General features: G+C 40.4%; 1 protein-coding gene across 6 annotated transcripts in view; it reads right to left on the bottom strand.

Moving 5' to 3' along the window:
• LOC145509321 (uncharacterized) overlaps positions 1–27,576 on the bottom strand; it is a 403,057-nt gene that overhangs the window by 338,455 nt on the left and 37,026 nt on the right. The window contains exon 4 of one of the 6 annotated variants that reach the window (XR_014056008.1): positions 2,330–2,398. The exons of the other annotated variants lie outside the window; for them this stretch is intronic. The gene's annotated coding sequence lies outside the window, so the exon portion shown is untranslated. The remainder of the gene's footprint in view (positions 1–2,329; positions 2,399–27,576) is intronic. 6 annotated transcript variants of the gene reach the window in all.

Genomic DNA, 27,576 nt, shown 5'->3' on the forward strand with positions numbered 1-27,576 from the left:
CAGTACAATGACTTCCCCTAAGATAGATAGAAAAACGCATACCAGGGTTCATAAAATACAAGGCCCAAGTATCTTCTGCCTTAATAGACATAGCTGTAATAATGTGAAGAACTTAGCCTTACCCTCAAGCTGTCCCATCATTATTTCTGAGATATAGAAGAAGTCCTTCAAATGTGTTCCAAGTTAGGATAGTCCCCACTCAGAGCCCAGACTCTCCTTTTCCTGGTCCACTCCCCATCACCCATATCACGTTTCCAGAGTCAGCCAGAAAAACCTGACCACTAGCCTTAGCCATCCTGAGAACAGCACTGTCCACACAAATGATCATGTCTCTGGATATTCCCAGAGGTTCCTATGAAAAAAGGCCAGAGTGCAGAAGAGGCAGCTGTCATCCTCATTGGTGGTACATGTGGTCGCTGAATTCTGAAGGCTCACTGTGCTCAGAATCTCATGAAGTGAGCTCCTGACATCACTACCTTCATTCATGGTGTTTCAAAACCAGTTCAAAGGAGCCTGATCCTGGAAAAGTGCCATCCGTTCACAAGATTCTCCTAACTCTTCCACCCACCACCACCCAGGGTGATATCTGAATGGTGGCAGGAATGAGGGTTTCTGCATTTAGCAACAAGTCCTCTTATACCAACATGAATGTTAATAGGCACAGAATCAAGGGAGACCCCCGGACTGTTCTTCTCAGTGTCTGGCCCCTGAAGACCCGCAAATGATACAGGAGATGGATGGGCTCCAGGTTAGACATTTACAACTGGCCGCCTGTTTGCATTTCACGGGACACGAAGAAGTGGGCTCCAGGCTGGACACTTAAAACTTAACAGTCTCATTTCCTGAGACAAAAGACAGACGGGCTCAAGTTAAGGCATTTACAATCAGCCTCCCATTTGCCCTCTGAAATGGAACTAACAGCAGAAACAGGGTAACAGCCAGTGTTTGTCTCTTGTAAACACCTTAAGGTAATAATCATGGCAATAGTCAAGGTAATAGTCATGGGTAGGACAAAGAGGGGCAAAACTCTGATAGAGTAAAGGATTAAGGCATCTCTGCTCCCAGTTTTTTGGGGACAAGGGAGACACTACACACGCATAGAAAGGCTCTTTGTGGGTCAAAAGTCAAGGGATAACACAAGGCCATAATGAGTCCTGCTTCTCCCAGAAGCCTTCACCTCGAGATCCATCTTGGCTGAGGGGTGTGTGCACACCCAGAGGGTTCAAAGGTATGTCAGGTGTGGAAAAAGAACCCAGATAACTGGCCTGGAGGAAGACAAAGACCCGGAAGAACTGCCCTGTATAAATGACTTAACCACCTCTTTACTGCGCTCCTCCTCACTAGAAGCACCCCCCTTTCTCTCCGGGCGTCCATCTCTGCCTTGCTTCTGTCTTAACTAAACAAACCGTTTCTCCGTATGCTCTCCCACTTGTTGTGCTACGTCTCTAATAATAAACGTTGTACCTGCATTCACAGTTTCTGCCTCCATGTTCAACACATTTTTCACTGGGGGCCAATTTCCAGGGAAAATAGCTTCTAGCCTCTAGCCCTTGCTGGTCTGGTGACGAGGATTTCTGGGTCTCATCCAAGCTACCCAGGTCCAATTCCCGGGCAGGGAATGAAGATCTTGCTTCACACCACTGCTCACTACTACCTCACTGAGATCACAAAGCACACCTTCATGCTAATCGATGATATATATTCTTCCTCTCGATTTCAGTGCTCAGACACTAAATCAATAATCTGAAGAGCTGAACAGATTCTGAATTTTTTAACAAGAGCATGAGATGCTTTTGCCTAGATCTAGTACTGAGGACCATCGCTAGGTAGGCTAAGGTAAACACTAGTACAATTTAGATTTGTTGATATGCAAAATGTGGGTATTTCCTGCAGGTCTTTCCTTAGAATAGATATGTGCCATAGCAGCAGCACTGACATTTATCTGAAATGTGGGTTGTCAAAGGATGCAGGGCCTGCAATAATGGAGACCAAGAGGAACACTGTCCTGACATCCAGTTTTCATGTGGATACTTGCACAAACATGAAAATGGAGGTGCTAGAAATTTCTGAAAGGATGATAAGGACAACAGGTATTTAATTTTTGCTTTTAAGGGGAAAATACAGAAATTTCAGAAAAAATGAGATGTATGTTTAATCCTAATTTTAAAATTACTCTATTGATGTAAAGACATCGGTTTGTTCAGGAAGATAAAGAATATGTTATGTTTAATTTGCTTTGCTTTGCTCTTAGAATTGCCATATTTGAAACATTAAATTGAAGAATACAACTTATATAAAGAATAATTATCCATTTACTCACTGAAATTACCGTTAGATCATTTAGCAGTACCAGTATCTTATCTCCATCTCTTTTGGTTAATGAATAGCAGGCCAATATCTGAGAGACAAGAAAAGAAGAACTAGTATTTACTGTCATTACTACCCACCAGTTCTTGTATTAAGCAGCATACAGGCCATGTATGAGAAAAGAGTGTGAAAAGTATTTGTTTAAACAAACAAGAAAAAGTTACGTTTTTAAAACTTAGTAGCCGCCATGGTGTTAAGGGGGCTTCCTTGGTGGCTCAGACAGTAAAGAACCTGCCTGCAGTGCAGGAGACCCAGGTTCCTTCCCTGGGTCAGGAAGATCCCTGGAGAAGGGACAGGCAACCCACTCCAGTATTCTTGCCTGGAGAATTCCATGGACAGAGGAGACCGGTGGGCTACAGTTCACAGGGTTGCAGAGTTGGACACGACTGAGTGATTAACACTTTCACTACTTTTCACGGTGTTAAGAGTTACAGAAACCATTCATGTTCTGAAAAGAAAATGTGGAGGGGCGGAGACAATCTATGGAATTCAACATTTGTCAACTGTAGCTTAATCTAACACGGTGGTTTAAAAACCAGATGTGACTTCTGGCCCCCATCCCTGGAGTTCCTGATTTTGAAGGTCTGAGGTGAGGCTAGAGGACTTTCATTTCTTAATTTCCAGGGATACTGATGCACGATTAGAGAACTGCTGGTCTAAACAGTTTCATTTTCCAGCTGTGGCTGCTCCTGTACCCTTGTTGCAGTGTTGCAGGAGGTTACATAACGGGCACAACACCAGATGCATCCTGGACCTAAGCCCAAATGTCTTTCTGTTTCTGGAACTGTTTTTATCCAGTTTTGACAAGAAAGGGAAAGGATTTCTGATTTCAAAAGTATATTTTGTGCGTGTTAGAAATATTGGAGGAAAACAGAAAATGATCTTGTAAAAACTGGAAGTACCTTTCCAAAACCATCTTTAATGTGCTCTGGAATCCACTCAAATAGCTTTCGGCTTTGAATCCAACCAAATGCAGAGCCTGCTTTGCTCATATTTCTGCGGTTGAAACTTGGCTACAAAGATTAGCAGAATCATAAAAATGGCTGACAATCAAATTTGCCTTGTTTCTTCATTTTGTTTTGCACTTTTCAGTGAAAGATGCACCCTGAATCTCAAATGTATCTTCCCCCTGGGCTATTTGGTTAAAAAAAAAAATTATCTTACTCAGCTGCAGTATCTCTTGAAGAAATTGGCATCACAACCCACAGTGAGTTCTACAGGATTCATCACTCTCAAGTGTCAGCCCTTACACTTCTGGAGACTTAAAGATTCCCAATTACTAATCCTCTTAAAAAGTTTCACTGTTTTCTAGTAAAAAGTCTATTACCAATTCACAAACAAAGAATTTCAATCCAAACTTTAGGTCAGTGTATTGTTTCTTGCATCCTTTCTTTCTGGAAGGCAGCTGCTCTAAGAAAAAGATTCTCTGTCTTTCCTAAATTCTGTTCTCTTCTCTAGATATTTTCAAGAGGGATTAGTACCATGACATCAGGAAGCAAAAGTGAGCCTTGGAATGCACAACTCATTAGAGTCATAAAATAGTTGTCTGTCATGACTTCTCTTGTTGCATACATTTTATTTACACAATTAATCAACAAATAAACATAGCTGACCCTTAATATTCAAGGGATGTTATAATAATATTGGTGGCTGCTTTCATAAAGAAAAAAAGCTGTCACTTTGTGTTAGAGAATTGTAACAATTAATAGAAACAAAAGTTTCTCTCCTCCAGGCAGTGTCCTTTTTTCATTTTTTTTTTTACTTTTTATTGGAGTATAGCTGATTTACAAAGTTGTGTTAGTTGCAGGTGTACAGCAAAGTAATTCAGTTACACATATACATATATCCACTTTTTTTAAAAGAGTATTTCCCCATATAGGCCATTAGAGTATTGAGCAGCATTTCCTGTGCTATACAGCAGGTTCCTATTAGTTATCTATTTAATATATAGTAGTGTATATATGTCAGTCCCAATCTCCCAATTTATCCCTGCTCTTTCCTTATCCCCTGGAAACCATAAATTTGTTTTCTACATCTGTGACTCTACTTCTGTTCTGTAAATAAGTTCATTTGTATCCTTTTTCTTAGATTCCACATGTAAGCAATATCATAAACTTGTCTTTCTGTGTCTGACTTATTCCACTCAGCATGACACTCTCTAGGTCCATCCATGTTGCTGCAAATGGCATTATTTTCCTTTTATGGCTTAGTAATATTCCATTGTATGTACATACCACATCTTCTTTATCCATTCCTCTGCTGATGGACATTTAGGTTGCTTTCATATCCTGGCTATCGTAAATGTTGGTGCAATGAAAATTGGGGTGCATGTGTCTCTTTTAATTATGGTTTTCTCCAGGTATATGCCCAGGATTGGGATTACTGGATCATATGGTAGTTCTATTTTTAGATTTTTAAGGAACCTCGATATTGTTATCCATAATGGCTATACCAATTTACATTCCCATCAACATTTTCTTCATACCCTCTCCAACATTTACTGTTTGTAGATTTTTTATGATGTCCTCTGCAAACAGTGACAATTTCACTTCTTAACCAACTTGTATTCCTTTTATTTCTTTTTCTTTGCCAACTGCCATGGCTAGGATTTCCAAAACTGTTGAATAATACTGGTGAGAGTGGACAACTCATCTTATTCCTGATCTTAGAAGAAATGCTTTCCATTTTTCACCATTAAGAAAGATGTTTACTGTGGATTTGTCATATATGGTGGCCTTTATTATGCTGAGGTAAGTTCCCTCTCTGCCCACTTTATGGAGAGTTTTTATCATAAATGGGTGTTGAATTTTGTCAAAAGCTTTTTCTGCATCTATTGAGATTATATAGTTTTCATTCTTCAATTGGGCTTCCCTGATAGCTCAGTTGGTAAAGAATCCTCCTGCAGGAGATCACTGGTTCGATTCCTGGGTCAGGAAGATCCCCCGGAGAAGGGATAGGCTACCCACTCCAGTACTGTTGGGCTTCCCTGTGGCTCAGCTGGTAAAGAATCCACCTGTTGTGTGGTTTTTTTTAATTCTACAGTTTGTTGATGTGGTGTATCACACTGATTGATTGATTTTCAGATATTGAAAAATCCTTGTACCCCTGGGATAAATCCCACTAGATCATGTTTTGTGATCCTTTTAATGTATTGTTAGATTCAGTTTGCTAGTATTTTGTTGAGAATTTTTGTGTTCACGTTTATCAGTGATACTGGCCTATAATTTTTTTGTTGTTGTGATAAACTGGTCTGGTTTTGGTATCAGGATGACGATGGCCTCATAGAATGGGTTTGATGGTGTTTCTTCCTCCAGTTTCTTGAAAGAGTTTCCAAAGGATAGCTGCTAACTTGTCTCTAAATGTTTGATAGAATTCACCTGTGAAGCCATCTGGTCCTGGACTTTGGTTTGCTGGAAGATTTTTAATCACAGTTTCAGCTTCATTACTTGAGTCTGTTCATATTTTCTATTTCTTCCTGGCTCAGTCTTGGAAGATTGTATCTTTATAAGAATTTGTCCATTTCTTCCAGGTTATCCATTTTATTGGCATATGGTTGCTTGTAGTAGTCTCTTATGATCATTGGAACAAAAGCTTGATTAAAAGAAACACCTAATTTGAGGTGTCAGAGCCCAAGCAGAGTGAGGACAATCAGGTGTGACTCAGGCTGGATTGTTGAAGCATGGGGAAGTTGATGGGGGTGCCCACAGTTTGGGAGGGGGAGTGTTGAGGTGGATAACAGCAGCCCAACTAGAGATGTCAAAGCCTGTGTTGGGTAAGATGGGTATCTTCGTGTGCTAGTGAGCAACAATGTGAGACTGGTCACATATAGGATAACTGATCAGACAATACAGAAGGCTAATGGGAGCCAACTTTCTCATTGCTGAAGAAAGGAGTTACACATATGTAATGGAAAAAAAAAAACTAGAATATACTTTGTGGTAGTGGATTGAAATTGGAGGTATAGGTGAAAAGTCATGACTTTGATACAGATATGGAAATGCAGATATACATATGAGGACAGATAGCTAGAAAGGTAAATATTCCCTAACTCCAACCACTCAGAGGGCCTCAGAACAACAATGCTTTGTTATCAATGAGAACAATTAGGTTGCAGAATTCAGCTTTTATATATCTTTATCTGTTAGTTCAGGGCTCCTTGGAGTAATAGGTGATTTCAGCATTGGGGCAATAAAAGTACATGAGCCACTGTTCCCAAAAGTAAGGAAGCACTCAAAGAATGACAGAGATATGAGAAGACAAAAGCCATTCTGAAAGGATTTTCAATGACTAAATATGGGGAAATTTGAGCATCAAAATAAATAATTATAGTAGTGGATTATAGCTCATTGAATTTAACGAAAACTTGTAAGTCCATACTAAATAAGTTGATTGATTGATTTTAAGTGAGGAGAAATGGGAGAGTTAAGTGGTTTTAAAGTAACTCTCCACAAAACATTTATTAATTTCAAAAGGGAAAAGAAAACTTTACAGTGGAGAAGCTCTAGCACACATTTAACCGAAATGATCAAAAAAAAAAAAAAGTCGCTCAGTTGTGTCCGACTCTTTGCGACTCCATGGACTATACAGTCCATGGAATTCTCCAGGCCAGAATACTGGAGTGGGTAGCCTTTCCCTTCTCCAGGGGATGTTCCCAACCCAGGGATCAAACCCAGGTCTCCTGCATTACAGGCAGGTTCTTTACCAGCTGAGCCACAAAGTGAACATAAATAAAGAAGCAAACTGAAATCATGAGCCACCAGACACAATGAGAACAATTCAAAATCATATCTGTAATATTCTGGAAAAAGATGAACTGGATAATAAACATGATGGAATATCAAACAAACCCAAATTGAGGAGTAGTCTACAAAGTAATCCTTAAAAACATCAAGGTCATTGTGACAGACAGACCCTAAAATGAACACGAATAATCTTGGCTTCTGGGTGTTAATGCCTTTACACAATCCTATCTCTTGAGTTTGGGCAGAACCAAGAGGATACAGCAAAGGTTGATGGGATGTCCCTATCATGATTACATTACAGTATGTATAAGGCTCCATTACAACAACCAAGTCTCAGCTTCTGTCCTTGAAGGAGGATGCTCCCATGAAGTGGTCATGCTGGAGAAAAACCCACATGGTAAGAAACTGCAGGAGCTAATGTAGTCTTTGGCAACAAAACAGAAGTCCTGCAGCAGCAAGGAAATGAATCCTTCCAGCAATCTGAAGGAGTTATGAAGCAGACCTTTCTGCATTCAAGCCTCTGATGAGACCACAGCACTGGCTGACATGTGAACTGCAGCCTGCTGAAACCCTGAAGCTAAGTCCTGTCTGGACTCCTGACTTCCAGAAACTGAGATAATAAATGTGCACTGTTTAAAGCTGTTAAATTTATGATAATTTTTTTATGTAGCATAGAAAACAGGGACAGTCATTAACGTCAATAAAAGACTGAGAAACTCGTACAGACTGAAGGAGACAAAAGAAATTTAAGAACCAAATGCAATGCAAGATTCTGAACTGAATCCTTCTGGGCATTACTGCTGCTGCTGCTGCTAAGTCGCTTCAGTTGTGTCCGTCTTTGTGTGACCCTATAGACAGCAGCCCACCAGGCTCCCCCATCCCTGGGATTCTCCAGGCAAGAACACTGGAGTGGGTTGCCATTTCCTTCTCCAACGCAGGAAAGTGAAAAGTAAGAGTGAAGTCACTCAGTCGTGTTTGACTCTTAGCGACCCCATGGACTGCAGCTTACCAGGCTCCTCCATCCATGGGATTTTCCAGGCAAGAGTACTGGAGTGGGGTGCCATTGCCTTCTCTATGGGCATTACTGAGACAACTGGAAAGACTTGAATGTGGTTTGAGAATCAGATGGTAGAACTGGATCCTTAGGAAAATGTTATTTTCCTAATTTTGATGAAGGTTTTACAGTTATTTAGGAGACCATCCTTGTTAGTAGAAATACTAATAATAAACAAACACCTGGAGTATAAATATTTGAATACTTTGATTACTAAATACTCTGGACACTAAAGTAAACAGAATATTCAAAGGTGATGATGGGGCATTAAATTGGCAACTTACAAATTGTTCAGGGGGATAAGTGACTTATATCCACAACCATTTTTTTTTTTCCCTTCTTTTTTTTTTTTTTTAATAAATTTATTTATTTTAGTTGGGGGCTAATTACTTTACAATATTGTAATAGTTTTTGCCATACATTGACATGAATCAGCCATGGGTTTACATGTGTTCCCCTTCCTGGACCCCCCACCCACCTCCCTCCCCATCCCATCCTTCTGGATCATCCCATTGCCCCGGCCCTGAGCCCTTGTCACATGCATCGAACATGGAATGGTGTTCTGTTTCACATATGATAATATACATGTTTCAATGCTATTCTCCCAGAACGTCCCACCCTCACCTTCTCCCTCAGAGTCCATAAAATTGTTCCATGCATCTGTGTCTCTTATTCTGTCTCGCATATAGGGTTATCGTTACCATCTTTCAAATTCCATATATATGCATTAGTATACTGTATTGGTGTTTTTCTTTCTGGCTTACTTCACTCTGTATAATGGGCTCCAGTTTCATCCATCTCAGTAGAACCGATTCAAATGTATTTTTTTTTAATGGCTGAGTAATATTCCATTGTGTATATGTACCACAGCTTCCTTATCCATTCGTCTGCTGATGGACATCTAGGTTGCTTCCATGTCCTGGCTATTGTAAACAGTGCTGCGATGAACATTGGGGTACACGCGTCTCTTTCAATTCTGGTTTCCTCGGTGTATATGCCCAGTAGTGGGATTGCTGGGTCATATGGCAGTTCTATTCCCAGTTTTTTAAGGAATCTCCACTCTGTTCTCCATAGTGGCTGTACTAGTTTGCATTCCCACCAACAGTGTAAGAGGGTTCCCTTTTCTCCACACCCTCTCCAGCATTTATTGCTTGTAGACTTTATCCACAACCATTTTGTAAACTGAAGACTATTAAAGTATTTCAAAAACAAACCAAAAAACCTGTTCCCACCTACTCTTTTCAATCTCAACAAATAACATTTCTATTTTCCCAGTTGCTTGGATCAAGAACAACATCTATTGCCTGTTCTGTTTCAAAAGACTCCTAACTGTTCTCCTTGTTCACCCTTGCTCTGTAACACCCTCCCATCCCCCACCGCCACGTCAATTCTCTACACAGTCGCCAGAGTGATGTTTTAAAATTTAACTCAGATCCTGTCAAGCCCCTGCTCAAAATCTCCAATGGCTGCCCTTGGCATTCCTTTACACGAACTACACCTCCTCATGATCTGGCCCCTGCTCACCTCTCTGGCTCACCTCTTACCATTCTCCTTCATCATTCCACTTCAGTCCTTATTACCCTTCTTGCTGCTTCTTGAGTTCAAGTTTCTGCCCTTCCTATTCTCTCTGTTTGTTCCCCCAGGCAGCAACATGGCTTACTTCTGTCCATCAATATGGCTTCCATCAAATGCCACATCCTTAAAGAACTCTTCTTTGAGCATTATGTTAAAAATGTGCCCTCTTTCCTTTTTTTTTTTTTTTGGCTGGGAAAGATTGAGTACAGGATGAGAAGAGGGTGACAGAGGATGGGTTGGATACCATCATAGACTCAATGGACATGAGTTTGAGCAAACTCTGAGAAATAGTGAAGGACAGGGAAGTCTGGCATGCTGTAGTCCATGGGATCACAAAGAATCAGACACGACTTAGCAACTGAACAACAACAAACTTTCCCACCATAATGTACAATTATCCCTCGCCCCACTTTATTTTGCTTAATGGTACTTATCACAATATGCATGCTAAGTCGCTTCAGTCGTGTCTGACTCTGTGAGACCCTATGGACTATAGCCCGCCAGGCTCCTCTGTCCATGGGATTCTCCAGGCAAGACACTGGAGTAGATTGCCATGCACTCCTCCAGGGGATCTTCCCGACCCAGGGACTGAACCCGTGCCTCTCACGTTGCACTGTCTCCTGCACTGGCAGGCAGGTTCTTAACTACTAGCACCACCTGGGAAGCCCATTTCTTTATTTACTTGTTTATTATCTGCCTCTTCTGTGAGGGCAAGTTCTCTTAATCTCCAAATCTCCAAGACTAGTCACTGCCTGATGAATGAATGAACACAGCAATATCAATATTTAGATGCTGAGGCGTCAGCTAGGTTTATTCACTAGCTGCATGCTTTTACCCACAAGCCTTGCAGTACTTATGGCTCAAGTTCCTGTCTCAGAAAAATAGAATACTTCATGGGTAAAAACTCTAGGATCACACAAGATAGGCAGAACCATAACCCTTAAATTACGAGAGTCCTTTCAACTTCACCTCTATCTATCCTAGAGAAAGCCGCTCACTTAACACAGATGTATTTTGAATCAGGTCTATCTCCCTCTTTTATGAAATAGATCAGAGTTTCTAAACCTTGGCATTTTTGACATTTTGGGCCAGATCATAGATTTGGAGAGCTTTCCTATGCATTGTGACTCATGTGCTCAGTCGCGTCAAACTCTTTGCCACCCCATGGACAGTACTCTGCCAGGCTCCTCTATCCATGGAATTTTCCAGGCAAGAACAAAGGAGTGGTTTGCCATTTCCTCCTCCAGGGGATCTTCTCGATCTGGGGATCGTACCCTTGTCTCTTGTGTCTTCTGCACTGGAGGCAGATTCTTTACAACTGAGCCACCTGGGAAGTCCTGTGCACAAAAAATACTTAGCAGCAGTCCTGACTTCTACTCACTAGATGCCAGTAGCATCCTCCCAGTTGTGACGACCAAAAATGTCTCCAGACATTGTCAAATGTCCCCAGGAGGGCAAAAGTCGCTCTTAATTGGGAGCCACTGATGGAACCCAGAATCACTGCAGATGGTGACTGCAGCCATGAAATTAAAAGACACTTACTCCTTGCAAGAAAAGTTATGACCATTCGAGGTTTTTTGTATTTCCATACAAATTGTGAAATTATTTGTTCTAGTTCTCTGAAAAATACCATTGGTAGCTTGACCCTGGGGGATGGGATGGAGAGGGAGGTGGGAGGGGGGTTCTGAATGGGGAACACAAATGCACCCCTGGCTGATTCATGTCGATGTTTGGCAAAAACCATTACAATACTATAAAGTACCTAGCCTCCAATTAAAATAAATAAATTATTTTTTAAAAAAGAAAAGTTATGACCAACCTAGACAACATGTTAAAAAGCAGAGACATTACTTTGCCAACAAAGATCCATCTAGTCAAGGCTATGGTTTTTCCAGTAGTCATGTATGGATGTGAGAGTTGCACTATAAAGAAAGCTGAGCACCGAAGAATTGATGCTTTTGAACTGTGGTGTTGGAGAAGACTCTTGAGAGTCCCTTGGACTGCAAGGAGATCCAACCAGTCTATCCTAAAGGAGATCAGTCCTGGGTGTTCTTTGGAAGGACTGATGTTGAAGCTGAAACTCCAATACTTTGGCCACCTGATGCGAAGGACTGACTCATTGGAAAAGACCCTGATGCTGGGAAAGATTGAAGGCAGTAGGAGAAGGGGACAATAGAGGATGAGATGGTTGGATGGTATCACCGACTCGATGGACATGAGTTTGGGTAAACTCTGGGAGTTGGTGATGGACAGGGAGGCCCGGCATGCTGCAGTCCATGGGGTCGCAAAGAGTTGGACACAACTGAGTGACTGAACTAAACTGGACTGAACTGATGGAACCCTGGTGGAACAGAACCTGAGTCTTTTATTTATTTATTTGACTGCATTGGGTCTTAGTTGCAGCACACAGGAACTTCTGTTGCAGGGCACAGGCTCAGCAGTTGCACTTCATGAGATTAGTTGCTCTGTGTCATGTCAGATCTTGGCTCCCTGACCAGGGATCGAACCCACTTCCCCGGCATTGCAAAGCAGATTTTCAACCACTGGACCACTAGAGAAGTCCCTGTGTGTACTCAGTTGCTCAGTGGTGCCTGATTCTGCGACTCCATGGACTGTAGCCTGCCAAGTTCCTCTGTCCGTGGGATTTCCAAGCACAAATACTAGAGCCGATTGCCATTTCCTCCTCCAAGGGACATTCCTGACCCAGGGATTAAACTCTAGTTCCTGCGTCTCATACACTGGCAGGAGGATTATTTACCACTGCACCACCTGGGAAGTCTGGAGCTTAGGCACTAGTATTTTATAAAAGGTTTTTACCTGTTTTTCATATGCAACTAAGGCTGAGAACCACTGAGCCAGATTTTTCTTGTAGGGAAACGAATACCATATTTAAAAGGATCTCTGTTAAAACCTGGGGCAGGGCTCAGAGCTCAGTCTACAGAGGTGAATGAAATATCTTCAACTGTCGAAAAGCCTAGGCGACTAGGCTTGGTAGATCTTATTCACTCTCTCCAGTTTAATGTGTTTAACTGCATTTTTTAGCAGTCTTAGAATTTTATGCTATGATTATATTAATAAGTTTGCAAGACAAGAAAAGGAACAGAAAAAAAGAATTGACAAATTGCAGAACTGCTGGGTTGTTTTTTTTTTTAACTTTTCTTTCATTAAAAAAAAAAGAGGAAGTTTTCATTTGCTGGTTCCTTTTTCACTCTTTAAAAGCCTTCTATTAATATTATGCTATCTTTTGAGATTGCCAGTTATCACTTGGGAACATTAGCAGTTAGAGGGAGGACCTTTGTGGGGGTCCTTCAAATATCTGAAAACAGTACCATGCTTGCCTTTCCTAAATCCTATACAGGGTGGGCAGTAAAGAGTTACAGGTCAGCCTGCTACCCTGCTCTGGAGTTGCAAGGCAGGCAAGCCTCTGCTTCTGCAAGCTCTTCTGAAAGAGAACCTAGAAGTATTCTAGAGCGGGGGTTCCCAACCTTCGAGACCTACTGCCTGATAATACAAGGTGGAGCTGATGTAATAACAAAAGACATAAAGTACACAATAAATGTAACGCACTTGAATCATCCCAAAACCATCGCCTCAACCCCAGTCTGTGGAAGAATTATCCCTCCACAAAACCAGAGCCTGGTGCCAAAAATGTTGGGTACTACTGGGCTAGAGAAAGGCTTTTCTTGGCTTTCTGGGCCTGATCTTCCCAAAAAGGTTCTATAAGCATAAAACATCCCTCTGACTGTGCAAAGGGCATGTGCACTCAGAGTCTTCAAACAGAGTGCAGACACAGATGGTACCAAGAGGGCCTTTAGCATTACTGATGCTTACTAATGGCTGAGCTGCAGCCACGTTGATATCTGTCCTACAATATCTGAACAATCCTCATTTTTGTTATAATGTCACTAAATCCTGTTGAAATAAATGTTAAATAATGAAGTATAACTTAATAATGAGTGATAGGCACTCATTATTAGGCTCACTGATGTTCAAGGAGTAGGGCTGGTCATTAGCCCTGCTGGATTGCTTACACTAGAGCTCTCAGGTGGACACTTGCATATGGACAATACTCCCTTTCTCTTCTGCTCTCAAAACCTACAACACCCACCTTCATTCCACCACTGTGAAGAATTCTCAGATGAACACTTTAGATTGCCAGGATCTTCTTGGGACTCCCTTGCTTTTCAGTGCAATAAAAATAAGGACAACAGAATAAGGAAGTGAATGCAGTGAGGTGGGAGCTGGCTGGCACGGAATGAGGGCAGCCTAGGGCACAGGGAGATGTCTTGGGGAAAGTCAGGACAGCAGAGATGCCAAGGCCCACTGCAAATGCCTGGTGTGCAGTCACACGAGAGTGTGGCAGGAGAGAGAAACTACGGAGAACAAAGAATGAGTGTATTATGAAAGTCAGGGGACAAATTCAATCATGAGGATTTGGAGCCAATGGGGCAAAGCCCAAGTAACAAAATACTGGAGATAAGCAGTAAGTGAGTCATATTCACTAGTACGAGGAAATGGGTTTCCTTAAATGCCTCTTCTCACTCTTTCTGGAACCCAGCACCTCCGTTACCAAGAGAATTAAGTGGGGACCATTTGTAATATAACTCAACCCTGAAGAAAACACTCCGTTAGCACAATGAGCTGGAGATTACTCTTCATGGTCTAGAGAACTGGTGGTATGTTAGACATTTCAATATTGCCCTGAAGCCCACAAGAGGTGTCACTCCTGTGTGCTCTGTGCTTTACACAGCCTGGCATATAGCAGATGAACTAATAAACTGATCAAAAGCATACATGTGCCTCTGTCACTTGGGACCCGATGCTCAGCACTGGCACAGCACAACCAACAACCACAAAAATCTGTGGTTTTCTGGTGTTTTCACAACTCACACCCTTCAAGCCCCAGGGAGATGATTCTCCACATATCTGGCCCTATGACTTCAAAACCAAAGGCAAATGCACGTGAATTCTGCAAATTTTGTGGGTGGAAATCAGATACAAACACTGCTTTAGATGAGGGAATGTTTGAATGGCAGAAGCACTTAGGTAAGAGAAAAGACAAATTAATTATCTTGTCAATTCCTTCCTCTCAGATAAAGTGAATGCAATAGATTACTGCATAATGAAATATAGTTTCCCAAGTATCATGCGTCTATCTTTTTTGCTTCTCTTCATGTTTCAATTCATAGTTCCAGAGCTACTTATAAACTAAATTAGTTTTTGAAAATTAAACATGGTTGCTTAAGAACATTTTCCAATATTGAATATTTTATAACAGCCTTAAATCTGTGTATACATAGGCTTAAATGTAATGAGGTTTAAGTATTAGCAATTAGGTGGAAATTGAACATGAGAAGTGCAAAAACTTTTTTGATTATGAAAATACTTGAGATTTGATCAAATTTATAAAAATTAAACTAAAATAATTCAAAACATTAAATAATTTAAAATTTTTACATTATAGCTTGTTTGCTTTTAATTATATTGTAAAATTTTGATAGTATTATCAAATATTTAATAAATATTACTAGAAAGGTTTTTAAAAGTAAAATTTAAAAAATTTTACATTTATTTTAATTTAAATTTTAGATGAAAATGTTTCTAAATTTCGTATACTTCAAATGAAGTTAACTGTGTTTGAGTGTTTGATCCTTTAGCATTAGTTTTCTATTGCTCCTATAACAAATTACCACAATTCAGTGATTTATCGGAGAAGGCAATGGCACCCCACTCCAGTACTCTTGCCTGGAAAACCCCATGGACGGAGGAGCCTGGTAGGCTGCAGTCCATCCTGGTAGGCTGCAGTCCATCCGGTTGCTGCAGTCCATCCGGATGCTCACTCACATGACTGAGTGACTTCTGTTTCACTTTTCACTTTCATGCATTGGAGCAGGCAATGGCAACCCACTCCAGTGTTCTTGCCTGGAGAATCCCAGGGATGGGGGAGCCTGGTGGGCTGCCGTCTGTGGGGTCACACAGAGTCAGACACGACTGAAGCGACTTAGCAGCAGCAGCAGTGATTTAAAACAATACAGATTTGTTATAGGCCAGAAATTCAATGATGGTGGCTTGATCCCTGATCTGGGAAGGTCCCACATGCCGCGGAGCAGCTAAGACCATGCGCCACAAGCCCTTGAGCCCACGTGCTCTAGAGTCCGTGCGTCACAGGAGAAGCCAGAGCAGTAAGAAGCCTGTACGCTGCAACTGGAGAGCACTGCCTGCTCACTGCAACTAGCGGAAAGCCCATGCAGCAACAGAGACCCAGTACAGCCAAAATAAAATGCAGATCGATTCCTCACAGCACAGCTTTCTGCCGTGAAAAAGGGTCCAAGGTTTAGACATGGAGATCTTAACGGGATAATTATTCTAACTATCACAGTCACTGCAAATGAGTACAAGACTACAATAGCAATAGAATATATGATCATGAAACTCAAAAAGAAAACAGGTGAAGGGAAAACTGGAACTCCTGAAAGAGACACCTGCTTATGAACAGTGAACAGACATCTGTTGAGCATGACACACTTAACATTTGTGAAATTATAAGTTTTTTTTATAATGGAGAGTTACTTACTGATCAAAACAATAAAAATAAGCAAGTGAGTTATTCACATTAAATTCATAGCATGAAAAGGTCAGACAAAATTCCAACAACTTCACATTCTTAACTAAATGAAGACTAGTTATCAATGAGACTATATGGGAGTCCCCATTTGAACTTTTGCCTGGAATCAAAAAATATCAGGGATAGGTTGGCTTCCCCTTGAGACCAGACCACAGAGTCAGCCCCATACCTCTCCTCTCCTTCACCCATAGGTCCGGGGCCTTTTGTGTCTTGAGGAACACAAAACCTAGAGGAGGGAGCAAACAGTTGAAAAAGGAGCTGATAGGGAGAGAAAAAAAGAGAGGATGCAAGAGAGAGGGTATTGAGGATAATTCTGCTCCTAATACCAGAGGCTATGTGGTCGTTAAGAGTCAGGAACAAGCTGAAGAGACCAGAGAATCCACACCCAAATCAATGCTACTCTGGATTCTGGGTTGGTTAAGAAATCTCACCTACCCAAAGTCCTCTAGAATATTCTCTCTGATTCCACATAGGTGCCTAACCAATGAATGGCAAAGCCACTTTGTTTTAGACTGTACGACCTCCTGCTCCAAAACAAAGGGAGAAATGATGAGTTTATACTATAAATTTCCTACTTTATTAAACATGTGGAAGAGGAAATCTAAGCAAAGAGCTGAGATGATGACCTAATCATCCTTGTCCACAGAATGGTGACCAATTTCTTGTCAAGGGATGAATGACAAAGTTAGCTCACACTTAATATAGGATGGATCTGAATAGATCCATAAGTGTAACTGAATAGTTACACTTTTAAACACAATGTTTATGAATTCTGATAATTATATAATTGTAGTGAAAAATGAGCCATTCTCAGGCAAATCACTTACTACAAATTTTAAATAAGAATCATAAAAGGACAGTATAGTAAAAATAGCTACATCTGCACTGGAACTCTAATCACCAGCTACTGACTAATCAATGCCCGGAAAAGGACAGTTCATCTTTTATTTTCATCAGCATTAAAAGATGCAGATGAAGTGCCTATTCAAATCTTTAGACCATTTTCTATTCAGTTGTTTTCTTTTTGTTGAGTTGTGAAAACTCTTTATATAATCTGAATGCAAGGGCTTCCCAGGTGATTAGTGGTAAAGAACCTGCCTGCCAATGCAGGAGCTGTAGGAGACCTGGGTTCTATCCCTGGATTGGGAAGATCCCCTGGAGTAGGAAATGGCAATACACTCCAGTATTTTTACCTGAAGAATCCCATGGACAGAGGAGCCTGGCAGGCCACAGTCAGTGGGGTCCCAGAGTCAGACATGATCAGTGATTTAGCAACATGCATTCTGAATACAAAGCCTTTATCAGATAAGCATTTTTGCAAGTATTTTTCTCTAAGTCTATGACTTATCTTTTTTGTTTTCTTGATGCTCTCTTTCACAGAGCAAGTCTGTAACTCTTATGAAGTCCAATCTAACAATTTTTTTTCTTTCATGGCTTTGTAGGGGTTTTTTATCCCAAGAAATCTTTACTTAGCTTTGCGTATTAGCTCGGCTCAAAGCTAAGCAAACTGATGAAAAAGATTCTTACATTTACTTCTAGCAATTTTATGCTTTTAGGTTTTAAGTCTCTGATCCATTTCAGATGGCAAATTAGCGCATAAAAATATGTCTTCATCATCATCAGGCATTAGGAAAATGCTTATCAAAACCGCAAGGAAATACCACTATACACTAAAATTAAGAAACAAAACAAAAACGAACCCTGACCATACTAAATGCTGACAAGGAGGAAGGGCTACTGAGATTCCCATACAGTGATGGTGAAAATGCAAAATGACATTACCACTTTGGAAAACATTTTGAAAGCAGCTATACTGACATGGAATTTTGAGTTGGAAAAATCATAGGAAAAAATGTATTTTATCCCGTCACCATCTCTCTACCCTGAGGAACTTTGAGATGAGGAAAACGTGGCTCAAGGAGGAACTTGTCTGTTTCCTCTTGGAGCTTTCCCATGGCAATCACCCTGATATCATAACCATGACCCTAATTATCATCTGTCTAGTATGAGCAATTTTCTCCTTTTATTGTTTTCTGTAGGTGGCTCAAATGGTAAAGAATCTGCCTGCAATGCAGGAGACCTGGGTTTGATCCCTAGGTCAGGAAGATCCACTGGAGAAGGGAATGGCAATCCACTCCAGTATTCTTGCCTAGAGGATTCCATGGACAGAGGAGCCTGGTGGGCTACAGTCCATGGGGTCACAAGAGTCAGACATGACAGAGCAACTAATGCACATTATAAAATTATACATATGTATATTCACATATACATATATTCACACATATATACATATAATATACATGATATGTACTACATATTTTCTCATTGTAAAGATTTAAACAATACAAAGATAATAGAATAAATCATGAAAGTCCCCCTTTACCCTAACCCTATCCAACTCCTGTCTCCTTAATAGAATAATTCACATTTTAGTTTGATAAATGTTCTACCATTTTTCAATATTTTTACCTATATGCATGCATGTATTAATACATATAGATAGACAGACAGACGTGTGATTTTTACTGTAAATTGAATTTCACTATACTAGCGTGTAAGATGAGTGAAATTGTGTGACAGTTTGAGTATTCTTTGGCATTGCCTTTCTTACGGATTGGAATGAAAACTGACCTTTTCCAGACTTCTGACCACTGCTGAGTTTTCCAAATTTGCTGCCATATTGGGTGCATCACTTTCACAGCATCATCTTTTCAGTTCAGTCAGCTGTATCCAACTCTTTGCGACCCCATGAACCACAGCACACCAGGCCTCCCTGTCCATCACCAGCTCCCAGAATTTACCCAAACCCATGTCCATTGAGTCGGTGATGCCATCCAATCATCTCACCCTCTGTTGTCCCATTCTCCTCTTGCCCTCAATCTTTCCCAGCATCAAGGTCTTTTCAAATGAATCAGCTCTTTGCATCAGGTGGCCAAAGTATTGGAGTTTTAGCTTCAACATCAGTCCTTCCAATGAACACCCAGGACTGATCTCCTTTAGGATGGACTGGTTGGATCTCCTCGCAGTCCAAGGGACTCTCAAGAGTCTTCTCCAACACCACAGTTCAAAAGCATCAATTCTTTGGTACTCAGCTTTCTTTATAGTCCAACTCTCACATCCATACATGACCACTGGAAAAACCGTAGCCTTGACTAGATGGACCTTTGTTGGCAAAGTAATGTCTCTGCTTTTTAATATGCTGTCTAGGTTGGTCATAATTTTTCTTGCAAGGAGTAAGCTTCTTTTAATTTCATGGCTGCAGTCACATTCTGCAGTGATTTTGGAGCCCAAAAAAATAAAGTCAGCTACTGTTTCCACTGTTTCCCCACCTATTTCCCATGAAGTGATGAGACTGGATGCCATGATCTTAGTTTTCTGAATGTTGAGCTGTAAGCCAAATTTTTCACTCTCCTCTTTCACTTTCATCAAGAGGCTTTTTAGTTCTTCTTCACTTTCTGCCATAAGGGTGGTGTCATCTGCATATCTGAGGTTATTGATATTTCTCCCAGCAATCTTGATTCCAGCTTGTGCTTCTTCCAGCTCAGTGTTTCTCATGATATACTCTGCATGGAAGTTAAATAAGCAGGGTGACAATATACAACCTTGATGTACTCGTTTTCCTACTTGGAACCAGTCTGTTGCTCCATGTCCAGTTCTAACTGTTGCTTCCTGACCTGCATACAGATTTCTCAAGAGGCAGGTCAGGTGGTCTGGTATTCCCATCTCTTTCAGGATTTTCCAGTTTATTGTGATCCACACAGTCAAAGGCTTTGGCATAGTCAATAAAGCAGAAATAGATGTTTTTCTGGAACTCTCTTGCTTTTGCGATGATCCAGCAGATGTTGGCAATTTGATCTCTGGTTCCTCTGTCTTTTCTAAATCCAGCTTGAACATCTGGAAGTCCACAGTTCACATATTCCTGAAGCCTGGCTTGGAGAATTTTGAGAATTACTTTACTAGCATATGAGATGAGTGCACTTATTTCACCATGCATAATATCCTCCAAGTCAATCCATGTTGTTGCAAATAGCAAAATTTTCATTCTTTTTTTATGGCTGAGTAATATTCCACTGCATGTATAATTATCACTTCTTTAACCATTAATCTGTTGCTGGACACAAGTTTCTTCTGTATCTTGGCTACAGAGAATGCTGCTGCTATAAACACTGACATGCATGTATCTTTTTGAATTAGTGCTTCTGTTTTCTTCAGATATATACCCAGGAGAGGAATTGCTGGAACATGTCATAGTTCTATTTTTAGTTTTCTGAGGAACCTCCATACTGTTTTCCACAGTGGCTGTGGAATTTTATCTTGTATTTTTTCACAGTGGCTGCTACCAACAGTGTATAAAGATTTCCTTTTCTCCACATCCTTGCCAGCAGTTTTTATTTATAGCCTTTTGGATGATACCATTCTGATAGGTGTTAGGTGATATCTCATTGTTGTTTTGATTTGTATTTCTCTGATGATTCACAATGTTGAGATTCTTTTCATGTGGTTAATGGCCATCTGTCTTTCTTTGGAGAAATGTCTATTCAGATCTTCTGCCCATTTTTTGATTAGTTTCTTTGTTTGAGGGTTTTTTCAATATTGAGTTATATCGACTGTTTATATATTTTGGACATTAGCCCCTATTGGTTATATCATTTGAAAATATTTCCTTCCATTCAGTAGGTTGTCTTTTCATTTTTTCAATGATTTCCTTAGCTGAGCAAAAGCTGTTAAGTATAATTATGTCCCATTTGTTTATTTTTGCTTATATTTCTTTTGCCTGAGGAGATAGATCCAAAAAATGTTGCTACAATTTATATCAGAATGTTCTGCCAATGTTCTCTTCTAGGAGACTTTTAATCACAAATTCATGATGATCTGTTTGTTACAAAACAGATTATTTCTTATTCAGTCTTGGCAGGCTGTATGTTTTTAGAAATTTGTCCAATTCTTCTAGATTGCTCAATTTGTTGGCATGTAACTGTTCATAGCATTCTCTTTTTTGTAACTCCGTAGTATTGGTTGTTACTTCTCCTCTTTCATTTCTTATTTTATTTGAGTCCTCTCTCTTCTCTTCTTGGTGAGCCAGGCTAAAGGTTTATCAATTTTTTTTATCTTTTAAAAAAACAGCTCTTGGTTTCATTGATCTTTTCTATTGTTTTTTATATCTGTTTATTTCTTCTCTTCAGCTGACTTTGGGCATCATTTATTCTTCTGTTTCTAATTTTTTATGTGGTAGGTCAGGCTGTTTATATAAGATTTTTTTTTGAAGAAGAGCTGTATTGCTATAAACTTTCCTCTTAGACTGCTTTTGCCCCAGCCCATAGATTTTGGAATGCCGTGTTTCCATTTTCACTTGTCTTAAGGTATATTATGATTTCCTCTTTAATTTCTTCATTGATCCATTGGTTTTTCAGTAGCATGTAATTTATTCTCCACATGTTTGTTCTTTTCCCATTTTTCTTTCTGTAACTGATTTCTAGTTTTATATTTCTAGTTTTATACCACTAGTTTCTAGTGGTCAGAAAAAATACTTGATGTAATTTCTATCCTCTTAAATATGTTGAGAGGCCCACCACATGATCTATCCTGGAAAACATTCTAGATGCACTTGAAAAGAATGAATATTCTGCTGTTTTGGGATGGAATGTCCTGTAGATATCTATTAAGGCCCATTGATCTATTTTGTCTTTTAAAAGCACTCCTGCCTTTTTTATTTTCTGTCTAGATGATCTAACCATTGACGTAAATGGGGTGTTAAAGCCCCTAGTATTAGTGTATTATTGTCAAATTCTCCTTTTATGTCTGTTAGTATTTGCTTTATATATTTAGGTGCTCCTAAGTTGGGTGCATATATGCTAACAGGTACAATATCCTCTTTTTGCATTGATGCCTTTATTACTGTATAATGTCTCTGTCTTTTGTCATAGCCTTTGAATTAAAGTCTTTTCTGTCTGATGTGAGTATTGCTTCCCCCATTTTCTTGTTGTTTCTGTTTTCATTAAATATCTTTTTCCATGCCCTCACTCTCAGTCTTTGTGTGTGCTCACAGTCTTAGCTCTGAAGTGAGTCTCTTTTAGATAGTATATAGGACTCTGTTTAATCCTTTTTAGGTGATACTTAATCACTGGGGAATCTCAAAAAATCATTTTTAGAGAATTCCCTGGTTAGAACTCTGAGCTTTTACTGCCAAGGATCCACGTTCCATCCTGGTTGGGAAACTAAGATCATGCAAGTTGTGTGGCGAAGCCAGAAAAAGAATCATTTTAAAAGAATTCTTCAGGTTAGTATCTAGTTTAAAGATGTTTCCTGGGTAAGAGAATGAGGTGGTTAACATTATTCAGGAACAGTGGGCTGAGCAGACAGGCACTGGGTGAATGCAGAGCTCCACATACTGGAAGAGATTCCAGTTGGATATATTAATAGTTCCTGAAAGTCATCAAAGCAGACAACTGAAGGCAAACTAGGGGAAACAGTACTGAGACAAGGTGGCAAAATACTGAAAGAGCTGAGCCCAATATGGTGATGGCCAATTTGTGAATAGGTAGTCCTAAGAACAGACAAGCAGTGAACTGGCAGCCACCATAAGGGGGGTGTGTACCCCATGGAGGGGTTTAAGGCTACAGGCAGCCACTAGGATGGAAAGAGAGGGAAATGCATTTACACGAGTGCTTCTCTACCATTAACGTATATAGGAGTCACCTGGAAATCTTGCCAAAATGCAGGTTTTGATTCAGTGGGTCTAAGTGGGATACTTTAAGATTCTACATTGCACAACAAAATCCCAGCTGATGCTGACATGACTGGTCCCTGAACTGTTCTAAGTGTTAGTTGCTCAGTCCTGTCCAATTCTTGCGACCCCATGGACTGTAGTCCATCAGGCTCCTCTGTCCCTGGGATTCTCCAGGCAAGAGTACTGGGGTGAGTTGCTATTTCCTCCTCCAGGGTATCTTCCAGACCCAAGGACAGAACCCATGTCTCTTGCATTACAGGTGGATTCCTTAGCATTTGAGCCACCAGGGAAGCCCTGAACCGTTATAGAAGACTTGTATCACTAGGCACAGAGAAGCTCCACTTTTCCAATGAGTGACAAAATGGGTTAAGAATTTGAAGAGTAAAGCAATGCAGATGTCAGAGTATGTGGCAGCTGCTTATGTCCCTCCTGGCTATATTCAGGATGGCTTTCTAAGATGAGTGGGGAGCTGATCCTGCATCTGGGAGTCAGGAGGCTTAGGTTATGCAAAGGGTAGGACTAGTGAGGCTGGGACATGGGCGGGAACTGGGCAGTGACATCCTGCTGATTTTGAATTGGCACAAAACAAAGCAATAAACTGCTAGACAGTATCTGTGTTCTTAGCATCTAGAAGCTCTTTCACATATCACTACTTCCATTAATAGGGCCCTTTGCTATTTCTACTTTTCCCTCCAGCTATCCACATTTTGGTTTTTCATACTTTCATCAGAAGGTGGCCACAGCAGAAATAAAATGTACTGGAATGAAAACATGCTCATTTGTCTACTTGTATAGACAAGTACTAGCTGCCAAAAGTGGACAGGAAAGAAATTGAATGTATTTTTATGGGGAAGGTTTTCAAACATTTTTTCCTTGTGGCTCATTTGGGTAAACTAAGAGACCTAAGATCCACCTACAATTTGGGCTTCCACTTTTCAACAGGAAACAAACTCAGATTTTGGTTTTGGGGTTTCTTTTTCATAATTTAATTTAAAAACAAAAAAGGCAAAAACAATGAAGAGGGTACACAGTACCAAATTTTTGTATCCTATAATAACTGGGATAGATCATGATTAAGTAGCTTTTAGCCACATACTGGTGGCACTAGTGGTAAAGAATCCACCTGTCAATTCAGGAGATGCAGATTTGATCCCTGGGTCAGGAAGATCCCCTGAACTAGGAAATGACAACCCACTCCAGTATTTTTGCCTGGGAAATCTCATGGACAGAGGAGCCTGGCAGGCTGCAGTCCATGGGATCGCAAAGACTTGGACATGACTGAGCATAAACACACAGCATCATACAGGGAAGAAGAAAATCTACAGAAATGTGTATCATGTTCTTATGAAAATGATCACTTCACAGCCCACCAGGAGGATGCCTATGGCCCAGAGGAGCCTATGGATCACACACTTTGAGGCCCCCTGGTCTGTGGTGAAGGCTTCAGAACTCTGAGAAGACTTGAGGCTCCTTGGAGGTTCCCTGCAGCCTAGAGAAGTAGGTATGTCCAGCTTCCAATCTCATTTTAATCAAAGCATCTCCCCTTTCATCAGGCTAATGCACAAAATCGTGTTTGAGAATGGTTCCCAGGACTGGTGCAGAGTTTGAGAATCACTGATTCAGAGTTACATTTGTGTATTTTCTCTGGGTTTGACTTATTCACAACATCCCATCACCCATAAATACAGAAATCCAGAGTTAACTATTTAAGTTTACATTGGAGATAGTCTCAAATTCCTTGATGAGATAAACTTCTGCAGCAAATTACTTGGATCAAAAACTAATACATTATCGCCGTGAGCTGTGTAATTGGGAATAAATACCCACTAATGAAGCATCTTGAAAGGGAAGAGCCTCAGGTATTCTGAGAAGTGAAGCACTGAAGTGTCTCGCTCCTGGCTCTGATCATTATTTTTAAATACAGTTTCTTTGCAGTGCATCCATAAATCAGCATCCAGGAACCTGAAGTGGTGCCATAAGAAGAAGGAAATGCTACAGATAATGGGATTAAATGGGACACTATAGATAATGGCACAGACGTTCACATATTATCATTCACGAGGAGAGACCAATAACACACTCTATAATATACTAGAGAAATGAGAATTATTGAATGTTTTCCAGACTTACATAATCAGCCACAATGTCAAACAAAGGACAGGTTCCAATGATAAAATGATCAAAGTGCAGTAATAACAAAGGTGAACCTTGAAGGGCTTTTTCTCCCCTTTTCTCTGGAGTACAACCGCCTGAATAGTCACTTTTGGCAGAAAGCTAGTGTTTATGAGGCTCTCTTAAAGCATCATTTTCCAATTAAAATATCTATCTCACAAAAGCCCTACCTCCCCACCAGCCTTCAGGGAGAACAGCTGATGCAGTCTCTGCTCCACTGGCAACAAGAAGCGGGTTCTCACTCTCAGAATCAGTGGAGCACTGCTGAGATAACTTTTGGGGGACTTTACTTGGTGATCATTTGTTTCAGGCCTAGCTGCTCTTCATACTGTGAGTGTGAAGAGCAATGGACCAAATCAGTCTTCACCATTAAACACTCATTACCAACACAGGGCCTAGCACATGTCATTGAATAAGTATTAATATTTGTTGAGAGAATGAATGTCCTTACCAGGAGAACATTTGACATATAAGGCCAAGCTCAAGGTCCCTAATAACTTCAGCTGCTTCTCCTTTCAGTCCTCTATTACACACTTCTTTGGTTCGTGTTATCTGTGTCTCCTCTCCAACCTCAAGTTTGTTTGAGGGAAGGACCCCTTTTTTGTGGTACATAAGGTTTAAAGTACCTAAGATGGTACTTTATATATTAATAGCATGATATGTATATGATACTTGGTAGTTTTGGCAACCCACTCCAGTACTCTTGCCTGGAAAATCCCATGGACGGAGGAGCCTGGTAGGCTGCAGTCCATGGGGTCGCTAAGAGTCAGGCACGACTGAGCAACTTCACTTTCCCTTTTCACTTTCATGCATTGGAGAAGGAAATGGCAACCCACTCCAGTGTTCTTGCCTGGAGAATCCCAGGGACAGCGGAGCCTGGTGGGCTGCCATCTATGGGGTCGCACAGAGTCGGACACGACTGAAGCGACTTAGCAGCAGCAGCAGCAGCATTTTTTGTTTAATTGGAGTATAATTGCTTTACAACATTGTGTTAGTTTCTGCTGTATGATGAAGTGAATCAGCTCTATGTATACACATATCCCCTCCTTCTTGGACCTCTCCCTCACCCCCCCCCCGCCACATCCTACTCCTCTAGGTCATCACAGAGCCCTGAGTTAGGCTCCCTGTGCTATACAGCAGCTTCCTGCTAGCTATCTTCAATAGATATTTATTAAATAAGCAAACGAGATTACTAGGTTTTCTAGGCTGTTCTGAAGATATTTAACACATTATTTGATGATAAAACTACACTTAATTATGGAGTCCTGTGCAGAAACAGTTGTAGCTTTATTTTTATTAAGATAATAAGCATCTGTGTGTGTTATCAGAGTGCTCAATTTCTGGTATGAGGCTGTTTTGCTTCCCTGAACATAGACCACAGAAATCCTGAAAAATAAACTGCCACCCCAGAGCCAGTGCCTAACACAGGCATTTTTAATCCTTGAGGCTTTTGCAATAACTGAGCAACATTTTTTTCAAATGTAGTAACACCAATATGCAGACATATTTATTATCCATTCACGAAGCCATCCCTCAATATGATTACAATATGCCTCCCTGGATGTCATTAAAAACCAGGGTCTTATTTTTCTAGGATGAGTTAGCTGAGGTTCTGCATCAAAGAAGATAATGGGAAATATGATTTCTTGAGTCCCCTTTGGCCTTTTGCTTCTGTGCTACAATCTTGCAGTCCACTCCCAAAGTCAGGGTATGCTTCTTGCAAAACCACAACATCTTTGGAGTAACTTGTTTTGTTCTTAATACATGCTCTCAGGAGCTTAATAAATATTATTTCTGCAGCTTGCTTAGTGGCAAAATAATGAGTCCTTGGGGTATGCTTAGCCTCAGCTTTGCTGCTAGAGTAGACAGATTCAGACTATTTTAACCAAAACTCAATTCAAGGGCAGAAATTCGTTCTAAGAACTATTAAAATTCAAATATTTGGTAACTGTATGTGCAGCATGTGTGTTCTAGAAAAGGCTATCATTTTTAAAAGATAAATTTTACCTTGTTGAGGAATTTCAAATATCAACTGAATATATTAATAACTGAAATGCTCCCAAGTATACAAAGAGTTCTCAAAGAAATCGTGACCTTGTATAGACAAGTATCCATGGAGGAACAATTTTAAAACCATCTCTCTATTTCCTCACGGTATCTACAACAATGTGGGTGCATTGAAGTTGATGAATGGATAACACTGCAATCTTTTCAGCCTCTCTTGCCTTTCATTTGTCCATATTTCAAGCTTCACAGATATAAGAGATTTTATGTTTTACTTCATCATTGTCTGATTGCTTCCCATGCTTCCTCC

Source organism: Giraffa tippelskirchi, chromosome 1 (genome assembly GCF_054371585.1).
Source record: "Giraffa tippelskirchi isolate mGirTip1 chromosome 1, T2T-mGirTip1v1.2.pri, whole genome shotgun sequence".
NCBI lineage: Eukaryota > Metazoa > Chordata > Mammalia > Artiodactyla > Giraffidae > Giraffa > Giraffa tippelskirchi.